Source organism: Dasypus novemcinctus, chromosome 14, assembly GCF_030445035.2.
Source record: "Dasypus novemcinctus isolate mDasNov1 chromosome 14, mDasNov1.1.hap2, whole genome shotgun sequence".
NCBI lineage: Eukaryota > Metazoa > Chordata > Mammalia > Cingulata > Dasypodidae > Dasypus > Dasypus novemcinctus.
In genome coordinates this window covers 96,863,845-96,878,543 of record NC_080686.1, presented here as the reverse complement: position 1 = coordinate 96,878,543, position 14,699 = coordinate 96,863,845, and positions in this window count along the sequence as shown.

Here is a 14,699-nt window from a genome sequence, read left to right as displayed (position 1 = left end):
GTTACAAAGCAGGCTGCAGGCCTCGGGATTTGAACTCTGAGTGTGGAATGAGGTTAGAGGATGGCCCGAGGGCTCCCAGAGGCTGAAGGAAGAGAGTGTCGTGGGAGCTCTGGCCTCCCTGGCTCTGCCCCAGGCCTCAGGCATCCTCCAGACTTTCCTTTCTTCCGCTGTGGACAGGCCTGGTCCAGGGAGCTCAGCCCTGCCCTGCCCTGCCCCGCTCTGCTTTGATCCCATCTTGGGCAGATGGAGGAATGGGCCCTGGGCCACGCTCCACAGCCTGGATGTAGTGAGTGTTGGGAGATGTGGAATCAGCTCTCCTCTTGAGTGAGCTGGACTCTTTCAAAGGGAATATGTAGATGAATAAGGAGGGATGGGAGGGTGGAGGGATGGGAGGCAAAAATATATAGCTAGATAATAGGCAGGCAGGCAGATGGATGGATCAGAAATGATAGATAGATGATAGACAGATAGATAGATTAGATAGATTAAATATATAGATAGGTAGATTAGATAGATTAAATAGATAGATGACAGATAGATAGATAGATAGATAGATAGATAGATAGATAGATAGATAGTAAATGATAGACCGATCGGTCCCCAACATTCGTAGGGCCCTACGGTAGAGATGCTCATGAGGTTCCCAGCCTCCCGGGAGCTCCTCCTCTCTTTCCCCAGCCCCCTGCCTTCCCATCCCATACCATGAAGCCTGAGCTGGACTTCCTTCCCACCCCACCCCATCCCCTCAATCTAGACTCCCCTCCCCAGGCAGCCTCCCCGTCCTCGCTGGGCCTGAGGGGTGAATGTACCCGCTGCTCAGGCTGCCCTTGGGAGGTTGTGCCTGGCAAGAAGAACTACATGGTCCTAAAGTCAAGTTCAGGACGGTTTGGTCAAGGAATTGTGATGTCCTGGGTGTCCAGACCATGTTCTAGAAGGTGGGAGGTGCACTCCAGGTGGACACATTCATTGAGGCTCATGGAATCCTCATTTGTGCTGGGGAAGGAGGTGGTACAGGGCATGGCCCAGAGGTCCTGGCCCGGGTCTGAGAGTGGTAGCAACCAAGGCACTGTTGCTCAGCATGTGAGGCTGCAGTGTGCAAGAGAATGATCTCCCCAAGATCCTGCTGTGGCTTCTAGCCTGAGCGCAATCCCTGACCAGCCCTAACCAGCCCTAAGTAGCCTTAACTAGCTATGCTGCCTTGGCCACAACACCTGACCCCCCACGGTGGCCTCCCCCTCCCCATCCACTGGGGAGCACCAGCTCTGTCTAATGTGACACTATAAGGAGACACTTTGTAATTGCAAAGTGTGATTGCAGGCTTTCCAGTCGGAGCTCAAGGTTGGGGTCAGCTTTGTCTGGAGGCTTCCAGAAGCCTCTTTTTCTTGAAGTCTGAGGACTCTCCTGGAAAAAGACTCTTCTCAGGACTCTCCCTGAGAAGAAAAGAGCCAGGCATAAGGCATAAAGCATTGGATGTGGCAACACAGCCCTGGTGGCCTTCGAGGGACAACCTGAGTGAGCCTGGGGTTGCTTCAAAGGTGCTTTCCCCTTGGTCTGGCAGAGTTCCACGGAGCCAGGGCCTGTGAGCAGATGTCAGGAGAGCCCCTCACCATCATCTCTGGGCACCACTGAGCCCAAGCGAAGAACTCACAAAGGGGGCAGGAGTCCCATCCATCCCTCGCTCTGCTCGGGCCGGAGCTGGCACTGCCTAGGGGCAGATTCTAGAGTCAGAGGGCACTAGTCCAGAGACTGCTGAGGATGGCCACACAAGGGCAGCTGAGCTGCCTCAGAACCTTCCAGAAGCACTCTGGATGCACTATGCTCGGGTCCTCCGGCATCTCCTGACAGCTGTTGGTCCCAGGCACACATCTGGAGAAGGCAGGACAAGGTTCGTGCTCTGTCCTGTAACAGACCTTCAGTTTATGCGGCCGGGGAGCATGCCTCCTGGGTGGCTCCTCTCCACTTCAGCAGTGTCTGCTCCTCTGGCCCTCCCACTGAAAACCACCTTCCAACCCTACCCCTCTTCCCTCACTCTCTAATCTGGATGCCGCTTCCAAAAGTGTGACTTCTAGAGCAGAAACCAAGCAGAAACCCAGATTTCTGTTAATGCAGCCTAAGATTGTACATGCTTCGCATGTTCATTTTCTATCTCTGTGAACAAATGGCCACAACCATAGCAGCTGAAACCCCCATTCTGAGCTCACGCTTCTGCAGGTCAGAAGGCTGCACAGAGCATCTGGTTCTCCCTTCTGGGCATTGCAGGGCTGAAATCAAGGGGGAGGCCAGCCTGAGTTCTTGTCGAGGGACTCGGAGGAAAGTCTGCTTCTAAGCTCAGCCTTGTTCTTGGCAGAATTCAGTACCTTGTAGGTATAGGACTAAGGGTTTTCCTTGCCACCTGGCTTTGGGCATCACTCTGTGCTCCTACAGGCTGCCCACATTCCTTGCCACATGGCCCCCTCCGTCTTCAAGCCAGCAAGGGCCCCTTCTACACCCAGTGTTCACGAGCTCGCCTGATTAGGTCAGACCCACCCAAGTGATTTCTCTTTCTTGAGGTCAACTGATTTGGGACCCTAATGACACCTGCAAAATCTTTTTGTGTCTTATAACATGACAAAGTCACAGGAGTGACATTATCACTCTCACAGATTCCACCCAAACTCAGGGGGAGGAGAGCACACAGGAACCAGGGTGGTTGCGTGCATCTGAGAATCCTGCCTACTGTGCTTTGGGAAGCAGCTGCATCATGTCAGTCGCCCACGTTAAAGCTGTGGTCAACCGAGGACGCCGCGGGGCTTGGCACCAGTGCTGCTCTGAACCCACGTGCCAAACTGCGCGTCAGTGGTCAGATTCTGCGTCTGGCTGTCTTGATCGGAGAGGACAAAGCACCGCAGCTCTTTGCCTGCCTGGAAAACCTCGTTAAATGCTTCTCCAGGGGACCCTCGGTCATTCGAGGTTCTCCCCGCTCCCCACGGCCTGAGGCGGAGGAGCTCAACAGGTAGTGGGAAAGGCTTGGCGGGCCTCAGGCCCTCCCTCCCGGCCCACCCCGTCGGGAGCCCCTGCTTATCAGCAGAGAGCCAGCACAAGGTTTCTGACAATTCTTTAGGGGGAGAAAAACATTTGGAAAGCCTAATAATGGCACCATACATATGTATACATTTTACACAAAGCCTGTTTATTTTTAAAAATCAATTTCGCTCCTACAGATGGCACATTGAGAAAAGAAGCAGGAACCCAGCACCCCTGCCAGCAGCAATCCCATCACTCCTCTCTGCCTTGCTGAGACACGGTGTGTGGGGAGGCAACACCTCTCCAGGTCCCACCAGCTTCCTGCCACCCCACGCGCCCGGGGAGGCTGTTTACCTGGGGCTCCCGTGCGGGCTGCGCTGAGCAACTACGCTTTGCCAGGGTTGTGGGGGAGGAAGGAGGACCCCAAGACCAGGTCACACCAGGTGGCTGGCATGCTGAAGACAATGCCAGGAAAAGGGTGCCTGGAAAGTCTGGTACATTGCCTCAGTTTCCCCAAAAGGATGGAGCCTCGTTAGTATCTGATGATTCCCATGTAGAGGTCAATGGAAGGTAAATATACCACCTTCTAGAGAACACACACTTCCCACCTCATGTCAACAACAGGGCTGACAAATCGCTCGCCTTTCCAGGAAGGCTGTGCTGTATAAAAGTACCGGCACATACTTTTTACTGCCAATTGCATCAGCGTATTGGAGCAGACACAACAGTTACTCTGACTCACGCACTCTCAGTCGCACCGCGGATTTCAGCTGAGCTGGTGTGGAGCCTTCACATCACTCAGTGCCGGCAGAATCCTGCCTCGAGGGCAAACAGCGCATCCTCGCTCTCTGCCCCAGTGCAGGTGCACTGCTCCTACGTCAGCCGCTTGGCTTGTGGACAAGTGCAGCTCTGTCGCGGAGGGGGGTAAGCAACCCTGGGGGTACCCTGGTAGCAGCCAAGAGCCCAAGCCGTTCCCGTTGACAATTCCGGGAAGCATGGCACCCCCACTGCAGGTAGCAGCAGCCTCAATAACACGACCTCCTCTTGGCTTTTCCTTCTTCCCTGTCTCCACACTCCTGCTCTCTAAGGACATCTCACAAATAAATCATCTCCACACAAGCCCCCTTGCCAGGCTCTGCTTGGGGGCATCTCCACCAGGACAGCTACCTCTTGAAAACGTCCCCAACATCGGTTCGCCATTTATTGAACTGCTGGAGCTATCTCTATGCCCCTGACTCAACCAGAACATCTTTGATGGGTAAAAAAAGCTGCTTACTCAACGTGCTTAGGGAAACACAGTGCAGCCCTGGGAAGTCAGCCTCTCCGGGAAACTGAAAAGCCACAGAAAACCCTTTACAAATTTTTAAAAATTCCCATCAGGGGATATTTAACATATGCATCTTTACCACTCTTTGCTTTCAAAAACACTGAGGGTCAAGTGTGTTGAGGGGAAAACAACCACCACCACAACAGGAGGAGATTGAGGTCTGGGATTTTTGCAGCGAGACCTTGAGGAGGAAATGATCAAAGTACACACAAGTCCAAATACTGCTGCCCCTTAACTGCTAGGATGGGGGAAGGAGGGCAAGGTGTGCAAAGACCTGAAGCTGTGTGATTGCTCCCCAGGGAAGCCAGGGGCAGCGGGGGGAAGGGCAAGAAGCCATCGAGGCAACAAATATGTGATGAAGCCAGACTCATAAAACAGAAACCCGGTGTCTGCTAAAAAGCATCATATTTTGTATCAGTCACAGTAGATAGGGTTATGTTATGTAACAAGCAGCCCCAAACCTTAATGGCTTAAAATTACCTCTCTCTTGTGCTAGAGGTCCATCGAGTTTTGGCTGGGAGCACTGCCCCACCTCATCATCTCTCCAGGACCAGGCTGATGGGGCAGCCATTATATGCTACTTGACCAATGATTGGCAGGGGGAAGGAAACATGGCAGATTGCGCACTGGCTCTGAAAGCTCCGTCCAGACTGGACGCATGCCACTTCTGCCCACATTTGATTGGCCAATGCAAGCCACATGACCACACCTAACACAAGGAAGGTTAGGAGGCAAACTCTTACCAGAAGGCAGAGAACTGGAAACCCTTGATAAAGACACTAATTAGTACAAAGCAAATTTGTAAACACCTACCCTGGACCTCAGCAGAGGAAGCTCCTGAAATGTTTCCAGAGTACAAGGGGTGCTAAAAGGATATTCACTGTGTAATAAATTTTTGCTGTTTTCAGATGTAAAAATTACCATTGGCATTTTAGTGAACCTGTGGACTATAGTATCTTAACATTTTAGTAAACGTGTATAAGTATTTTTAAATACTTAGTAATATTTTAGTTATATGTGTGTGTATGCATAGCTTTAATTTATTTTACTATTCAATTTATCTTAACTTAACTGATTTGTCAAAGCTTTCATCTTTTACTCAAGGACTTCTGTTTTTGCTAGAAAGCTCTGTGTTCTATAATCACAAATTTGCCTCTTCTGAGTAACTTTATGACGCCTTCTTTGATATTTGTGCCAGGGTCACTGTATTATCAAACGTAGAAAGCCAATTCCATGGTCCTCTTTTGTGAGAAACCACATCTGAAGGGCAAAAAAAGACTGAAAGAGAGAAGGGAGAAATGGGAAAAGGTAAATGGCTAAGTAGGGGGGAATCGAGGCAAAGAGAGGGGGCAACGAGGAGAGGAGTGAGGGGCGGGGAGTGAGGAGGGGTGGGGGCCGGTGTGTGCTAACACAGCCTTGCAGCCAGTGGGCTGCTGGGAGGGCAGGCGGGCTGGTGAACCCCGGGCCAGACTCCTGGAAACAGTCCCTGGCAGAGCTGCCCTTCCCTGTGCCCTAATCTCCTCTACACGATGAGAAGGAGGGGCGGAGGGCAGGGGCGGGCACCCCTTCTACACAGACACATGGACGCCAGGACCACAGGAGCCCCAGGCTGGCTTGGGGAAGGAGGGCAAGGCAGCCCCGCCTGGGTGGGGGGTAGCTCCCCATGCCTCGCTGGGATGTGCCCAGAGCCTTGCCCTCCGCCCCGAGGTACCAGGGCCTCACCAGGGCCCACATGCCTGCTGTCCTCAGCCTGGCAACTGAAACTCAGTGTCTGGGAAACTCTTCTGATGATCGGGGACTATATTCATCAGCCAAAGGGAGGCCGATGCAAAGTACCAGAAATCTGCTGGCTTTTATAAAGGGTATTTATTCGGGGTAGGAGCTTATAGTTACCAGGCCATAAAGTTACTTCCCTCACCAAAGTGTGCTGCCACGTGTTAGAGTAAGACAGCTGCCAACATCTGCCAAAAGTTCAGGCTTCCTGGGTTCCTCTCTTCCTGGGGCATGTTTATCTCCGGGCTCAGCTGTCCTGCTCTCTCCACAAGGTCAGCTGTAGACTCTCAGGTGACCAGCTCTGTCTCTCCCTGGGACTCGAGTCTCTCCAGGCTCAGTTGCTCTATTCCTGTGTGTGCTTATTTCCTAGGCTCCAGCTCAAAACTCCAACTCTCCTCTCTGCCATGAAGTTTCCTCTGTGAGTCCCTGCACACCAAAGGGGCAGACACTCACCGTCCCACTGACATGGCCCAATCAAAGCCCTAATTATAATTTAACCACAACCAGGTATAGACCAGTTTACAAACATAATCCAATATCTATTTTTGAATTCATAAGCAATATCAAACTGGCACAGGGACCAAACTCAAGGACTCCAACAGGGACATGTTTACCTGAAGGCGTGAAAGGCTCTCTTTTTGTCTTTTTCCTGTTTAATGCTGGAGTGTGTCTTGCTGATAGCAGAGGGTATGAGAGACAGCAGGAGAATGGGCTGATTTATGATTTCCAGGGAGTACTATCCCTCCTCTTCCCCAATATGCATAATTAGAAAACAGGGTTTTATGGTTTGAATTGTGTCTCCCAAAAAAGACACGTTTAAGTCCTAACTCCCCAAACCACGAATGTGACCCTATTTTTGGAAATAGGATCTTAGAAGATGCTGTTACTTAGGACAAGGCTAAAATGGATTGGGGGGTCCTAATTCAATATGACTCATGTCCATTTGGGCACAGTCACAGGGGCCCGTCAGTGAGGAGATGGCCGTGTGACAGGTGCAGAGAGCGACCTAAGCCCCGATTGCCAGCCAGCCACGCCAGAACTCCACGGGCTTCAGAGAACACGTGGTCCCGTGGCCCTCTCCAATCTGGCCGTCTGGCCTCAGAACTGTACGACAATAAATCGCTGCTGTTTTAAGTCATCCCAGTTTTTGGTTCTTTGTTGCAGCAGCTCTAGGAAACTGAGACAAAGGTCACCAACTTTTCAAATGCCTGTGATTCAAGGAGGGGAGGTGCCAAGGGCAGGAGTTCTGCTTTGGCCACCCCCAGGCTTTGTTTCTTTGAACTTAGCATCTTGGTATCCTTGTTCTCAGCTGCGAAATGGAAAACTAAGGAAAGGTTGGAGTAAAAGCTGGCAAAAGGGGAAGCGGGTGTGGCTCAGCAATTGGGCTCCCATCTACCATATGGAGGGTCCCTTGTCGGATTCCCGGGGCCTCCCTGTGAAAAGCAAGCTGGCGCACACAGCGCGAAGAGCTGGCTCAACAAGATGATGCAACAAGAAGAGACACAGAGGAGAGATGGTAAGAGACACAACAAACTGGGGAGCTGAGGTGGCTCAGGAGAATGAGTTCCTCTCTTCCACCTCAGAAGGTCCCGGGATTGGTTCCCAGTGCCTCTTAAAGAGAAGACAAAAAGAGAAGACAGGCAGACAGAAAAAGGCACCACAAATGGACACAGAGAACAGATAGTGAGCGCAAGCAGTGGGAGGGGGTATAAATAAATAATCTTAACAAAGGTCCCTTCTGGCCCTATTTATACGACACTCCTACTGAATGCCATGATTTGGGCCTCTCTTGTAGCAGTTCAGGGGCTCTGCTCCATCCCTGCTGTCAAGCAAATGAAAACTTCCTAAAGGCAGGAGCCAGGCCTGCCTGTCTTCTGGTGACCTTGGAGAATTTGGAGAATACTGGATATTCTTTAAATAGTAATCTTGTAACTAAGGGTAAATGAGCTTAAGTAATCATCACTCAAAAGCCAGGGCTACCTCATCAGCCTGACTTCGATACTTTCATCCTGGCATAATAACAGTTAACATTCTTGGAAGGAACCCTTCCTACCTAGCAGACACTGTTCTAAACAGGTTACATTTTCTAACAACCCCCTGATTTAGTGCTCATCACAGCTTTGTGGGTCAGGTGCTAGTGCCATCCTCCCTATTTGGCAGGTGAGTCCTCCGAGGCACAGCCAGGTGAGGACCTTTCCAAGGCCACGCCTCTAGGCAGTGGTAGAGCAGGACTCACCTGGCTGGCTCCTGTCTGAGCTCTCACCTCAGTACTTCAATCATCCTTGTTGTCTTCTTGCCTCCACCCCTCACCCACTTTCCAGAAGCTTCCCTGCTACTAAAGGCCAGCCCTTCTTTCTATTCTTAGGATTATACAGTGTATCTGCTTCAGTGCAGCTGCTATAGGTACAAATAGTCTTCCATTATGCCTTAAAACAAAAGCATAAGGTCAGCAGGATAGGAAATGTGTGACCTTTTTAATATGTGTGTTTTTTGTGGGGGGTGGTCTGAGGCTCTGAGAAGGCCAAGGATTTCTGATTAGAATTGGGGTCTCCAACACAGCCCCTTCCTAATCTCTTCCCATTCCACCCCACACCCCCCAAGCAGCTGGCCCACTCCATCGCGAGAAGCTATCTTCTGCTCCAGCAGATATTTCCTAATTTCATCTTCTTGGAGTTTTCACTTCAGCGATAAATCTTCTCAAATGGCTATTGCTCCGGAAGCATTTTCAAAGAAGAAATGAAAACTGTGATCACCAGCATGAGGAAACAAATGCATTTTACTCAGTTACAGAAATGAGGAGACCAAAATCATCCCACCCGGAAAATGTGCTTAGTGGGCTCTGCTCACCACCTCGGCATGTCCCTGACGCAAGACCCGGTCAGGGGAAGGGGCTTCACCCAGCGAGTCCCCACCGCCCTCCCCCCACGGCCTCATCTCCACCCCCCACCTCTGGAAGAAGGAGCCTCTCTCCTCGGCTCCAGTCCCTCCTCCATCCGATGGTGACAGTAACATTGGAACTTGCAGGGGGATGATGACAGTGATGACAATGAGACCCACGAGGTGTGCAAAGTCTACTGAGAGCCGGGACCCTGCAAGCCGTCGAGGGATGGGAGCTGAATTCAAATGTGACCTAGAAAATGAATGGGTTCCTTAATGAGCATGGATCAGGCAAATTCTGGGTGCCACGTGGTGGTGCTGATGCTGTGAGAGAAAGAAATCCACGCCGTCACTCACAGAGTTTGCAGAAACATCAAAAGACAAATGCATAGAAACGGTCCTAACTGGAACCCAGGCAGAATTGCCCAGGTATGTCACACACAACCAGAGTGGATTTTGAAGTGGCTATGGGAAACTTTGGGGGGCCCAGAGAGAAGGGGCAACAAGGACTGTCCAAGAGAGTCCTGTTGCTTATAGAGGCTCAGACAAGTCACAGAACACGGACCACCCGTGAGGCCAGTAAGCATAATTATGCAATCATCATTCCAGCTTACAGAGTGCCTTCCATGTACCAGGCACAGCACACAGGTTGGCTCTCATCATCCCCATGACCCATTATGGTGCCCATTGCACAATTAGGAAAGTGGTTGGGCCCAGTGCCCTGGCGTTCATTCAAGGAAGGGCTCACCAGCCCCATTTCCCAGGTGAAAAAGCATAGAGACCTCCCATGGCTGCACCAGAGCTCGTCAGCAATGGAATCTCATTCTCATAACTGGGCTTGCGGTGCCCAGATCTCACTGCACAGTAACTCCCCACTGGCAAACTTAGCCCATGACTTGGTATGAGAACCCTCCCCAGGGGGTCAGCCACAGCCCCCCAGCCAGCAACTTTGTAGGAGAAAGCTCAGACCTGAAGGCAATGAAGGTGCTGGACTCAATCCTGGCACCCTCTCCAGGGTCAGCAGGTGGGAGCCCTGTCGTTCCTGGAGGAAGATGGATCCAGCCCCAGGGGCCTGTGTGAGGTACCCTGGGAATGCAGCAGAAAAACCAGGACCAGGACATCACCAGGAGGCAGTGGTCACATAGTGGTTGACCTTGAAGGACTCAGAAACAGACTGCATCAGATAGGAGGCAGCGCCTTAGATCAGCTTGGAAGCAAGGACACAGCAGAGTCAATGTGGAGTCCAGAAGAAGCTGTCAATTGTCAGGAAATGATGGGCAATGAAGAACTTTTAAGTGTGGCCTGTCACCAACTTGGGCATTCATTGCCCAGACATTTATTATTCACCTATTTGGTTCACTGGTATGTGCTGAGTCCCTGGAAGCGTGCCTGGCACAGAGTAGGCACTGAATGAGTAGTCCCTGAATAAATATGTGAAGAAATGAATAAATGGGAAACTGCCACGGGCTGGGTGGGGATGGAGTATGACAGTAGCTGGTGTCAAGGTTCCAAATTGGAACCCTCAGAGGGTTGAACTCATGGCCAGTGCATGATCTTCACCTTGGAGGGTGGCAGGAGAGAGCCCCGGTCCTTGAGACCCATCCCCAGAGTCTTGGCTGAAGGCTGTGCCTAGGGGCTGGGGCTGCAAAACAAGATGTGGGGGAGATACTGCCTCTGTGCCGAATGACCTGAAATGTCTGAACTTTAAATCTCAGAGAAACTTCTCCAGGCCAGGCTATGTGCCTTAGCCACCTACCTCCTAAGGGCTCTCTGGAAATGACTTCCGTAGTTGGCTGAATAATAGCTCTCTAAAGATGTGCATGCCCGAACCCCTGGGACCTGTGGATATGCTACCTTACATGATAAAAGACACTTTGCAGATGTGATTACATTAAGGATATTGCAATGTGGAGACTACCATCCTGGATTATCTGGGTGGACCTCATGTCATCACAAGGGTCCTTAGAAGAGGGAGGCAGGAGGGTCAGAGTTGGCAGTTGGAAATAGGATGGCAGAAAGAAAAGATGGGACTGACATGAGGAAGGGGCTATGAGCCAAAGAACGTGCTGAAGCCTCCAGAATAATGCCACTGTGCCAAAACACACCTTGATTTTAGACTTCTGAACTCCAGAATGATAACAGAAGAAACATGTGGGTTTTAAGCCACTGCATTTATGGTGATTTGTTAGAGCAGCAGCAGGAACCTAATACATTCCCCCAAGCCCAACCTTCACCACCGTCAGGCCAGCCCCAGGCACAGCCTCCCGCCCAGGCCCCCAGTTCCCTCAAGCTCTACTGAGACCCACAGGAGATTCCAAAAAAGGTGCTAGCCAGTGTCTAAGGGAGAACAACAGGGAAATAAACCATCTTGTTGTAGAAGTCAAGAGGTTCAATTATTTGCGTATAGTAAGGCCAGGACTCAGGAATAAGTTTTGGGAAGGAAAAATGATTTATTTACGACTGGCCAGGCTTGGAGCTTCTCATTCCAAAATCCAAGCCCCGAACGAGATTTTTGAGTTCCTTTTATACAAAGGAAGGGCCAAATGGTTCTTCATTTCAGTGCTCAACAGGCTTGAATTAGCATATATCTTCCACATGCTAGGTAAGCTTTCAGCATGGACTTCATACATTCTAGATAAGCTTTTAGCACATTTGGTTTGCATTTTCCCTGAATATTTAAAGTTTATAGAGTTTGCTTTGCTAAATTGCCTCCTGGGACTGGAGTCATTGCCATAGTCACCAAGGGCAGGGCTGCAGCCTCTTGCTGTCCCACACCCACAAGTCAGGGCACACACAGCTTAGGCTATCTACGAAGAGACGAGCAGCCTCCCTCCCATAGCCCATAACAATCTGACTCAGGAAGGACAATGTTATCCTTCACTAACCAGCTGGCTCTCTTTGGGTATACTGTCTCTAGTCTAGATAGCTACATTCTAGCAAGTTCATACAACCTCTATTGGTACAGAGGACAGTACAGCAAAAATTTACAATATTTCAAGCTATATTTTTTCCATTCCAGATGAAAATAGCTTTCCTGGGCCAGATAACGTGTGTTTGTAAAGCAGACATAACTATCAGAATTAAACAATGACCATGGGAAATTGACAGTTTTCAGCCTCTAGATTGTTAACATTTGGAATATTTGAGAAGCAGCAATCAAAGGCAGCTTTCTAACCTTTTGTTCTTACACTCCTATATCCTTTTAAAGTTTACAAAGAGTATTTTCGTTTTCTTTTTGCACCTTTAAAACACTCCAAGGTTGGCATTAAAACCCCCACTTTTTAGATGGAAACACTGAGGCTTTCCCAAGATCACACAGGGGCTTAGAAGCAAGGACTGGACTAGAACCTGTTTGTTGAGTTCAAAGCGACACTGAGCACCTAGTCTCGGGGCACAGACCTGAGGACGTGTGGCCCTCCATCCCCACAGACCGGGTCTCTCCCAGGCCTGCGCCTCCCACCCACCCTCTTTGCTACACCGGGTGAACCTTACAACCCCCGCAGCTCCAAAGGGGGCTGTTCCCCCAAGAGCTGACCACCTGCCAGGCCCCCGCGGGGCCCACCCGCACCCACCACAGTCTTGCTCGCCTGCCCACTGGAGCCCAGGACGTTGGCGTGGGAAACAGAATCTCTCCTCCTACCCCATGGGGTCTCCTTAGAGGAGTCTGCCCCCTCTCTTGCCCCAGTCCACCTACTGGGGGTGGGGAGGGCAGAGCACAGAGAGGGATCACCCCAAACATCTTCTTAAAAAACCAGCCTCAGATATGGCTCAACTACTAGAGTGTCCGCCTACCTTATGGGAGGTCCAAGGTTCAAACCCTGGGCCTCCTGACCTGTGTGGAGCTGGCCCATGCGCAGTGCTGATGCGCACAAGGAGTGTCATGCCACTCAGGGGTGTCCCCTGCATAGGGGAGCTCCATGCTCAAGGAGTGAGCTCCGTAAGGAGAACCACCCTGCGTGAAAAAAGCTCAGCCTGGCCACAGTGGCGCTGCACACAAGGAGAGCTGACGCAACGAAAAGAGAGGCAGTTTCCCGGTGCCGCTGACAAGAAGAACACACAGCGAATGGACACACAGAGCAGACAGCTGGCGGGGTGGGGGGAAGGGGAGGGAAATAAATAAAATAAATCTTCAAAAAAAACCCAAAAATCCTCAAAACAGAGACAGGCTGGTCCCTGCTCCCTGTGGGGTTCCTTCCTGAGAAACTGCCCTTCCCCCAGTGGCTGGCAGGCCCTGTCCCCCCTGGGGTGACCTTGTCTGTCACAGCCCTAGAGCTGATGTCACTGCCAGAGCATTTGGAAAACAGGAATCACCCCCAGGCCCCAAGGGGTGGGGCTGCTGCACTCCCCGAGGTGAAAATCAGCTGTGAGGCCAATGGAGGGCCTGAACTAGAAGCTTCCAAGACCACAAGTGGGGAGAGGATAACTGGAGGGCAGAGGTGGCTACTCTCCAGCCCTTGGGTGTTAGGCAATTTCATCTAACAAATTGCCGAGGGAAGTAAAACCTCCACCAGTACCCAAGCTGGGGGTCCTGGCATTTGCTCAGCCGCTAGCGCAACCTGCACTTGTCCCCAGTAGGTGGGAGGTGGTGCTGGGTGGTCTGACCTCAGGAGGCACCGTCCAGGCCTGGGACCCAGGCATCCCTCTCCCTTGCCATGAACCATCCGGAGTCCATTTCAGAAAGACACCAGGGGCGCTTCCTCTCTCTTCCCGCCTCTTCCCATCCCACGAGGCTGATCTCCCCCTGTGCCCCTGTGCCCTGCACCCCTACCCCGGCCCCACCCTGGAGGGGAGCGCTGGGGCTTGGAGTTCCCATGAGCTGCCCCTGCGCCTTCGCCCCTTTGCCATGTGCAGGTGGCAGTGTAGGGTCTGGGCTCAGAGCCTCTAACTCTACGTCCAGTGCTCTCCCCACCCCAGTACAGCCTCCTGGTAAGAGTCAGGTTCTCTGAGCTTGGCTTGTCCATGGGTCAGTGTCACCTGTGATACACCACGCTCCCACTTAAGCCTCCTGGCCCTTGCTATCGCCCTCACAGACAAAGACAGAGTGCCCCACTCTCTCCCCAGCCCCCCAAGCAGTGCAGCATTATCTCTATTCAAGTGCTCCCTTCACCCCACCAAAATTACCTGCTTCAACAGTTTTCCCTACAACAGTGGTTGTCAACCGCAATGTTGCCGTAGGGGACCTTGGTCACAACAGGGTCATCTAGTGGGCACAAGCTGGAGGGCTGCTACGCAAGCACAGGCCAGCCATCCCCACCCCCAACAAAGGCTGGACTGGCCCCGAATGTCAGTAGGGCGGAGACATAGAAACCCTGCTCTGGAAGGGGGATTCTTTGAGGGCCAGATGCCACCTTGTTCATTTTTTAATACCCCTAGCTCGGAACCCGGCACAGGGTAGGCACCCAGGAGCCTTTCAGCTGTCGGTAACTCAATGCGTGCGTGAATGACTTCTTCCCTTCCTGAGACATCGGTGCCTGCACAGTCATCTGCATGCGAGTACACCCGAAGGTCCACAGGCATGGACGCAGGTGCACCTGCACATGCTGAGACACTGACAGACATGCCCTCCAGACACAGGTGTGCACGCCTATGCACACACCCACCCGGCACCCACATGTGCACACACCCTCACGCCCCTCCAAGGCCAGAGTCCCAGGAATCTACCTGCCCCCCGAGGCCAATCACCCGATCAGTCCCTTGTTCATCTGAGGTCCGGAGCTCT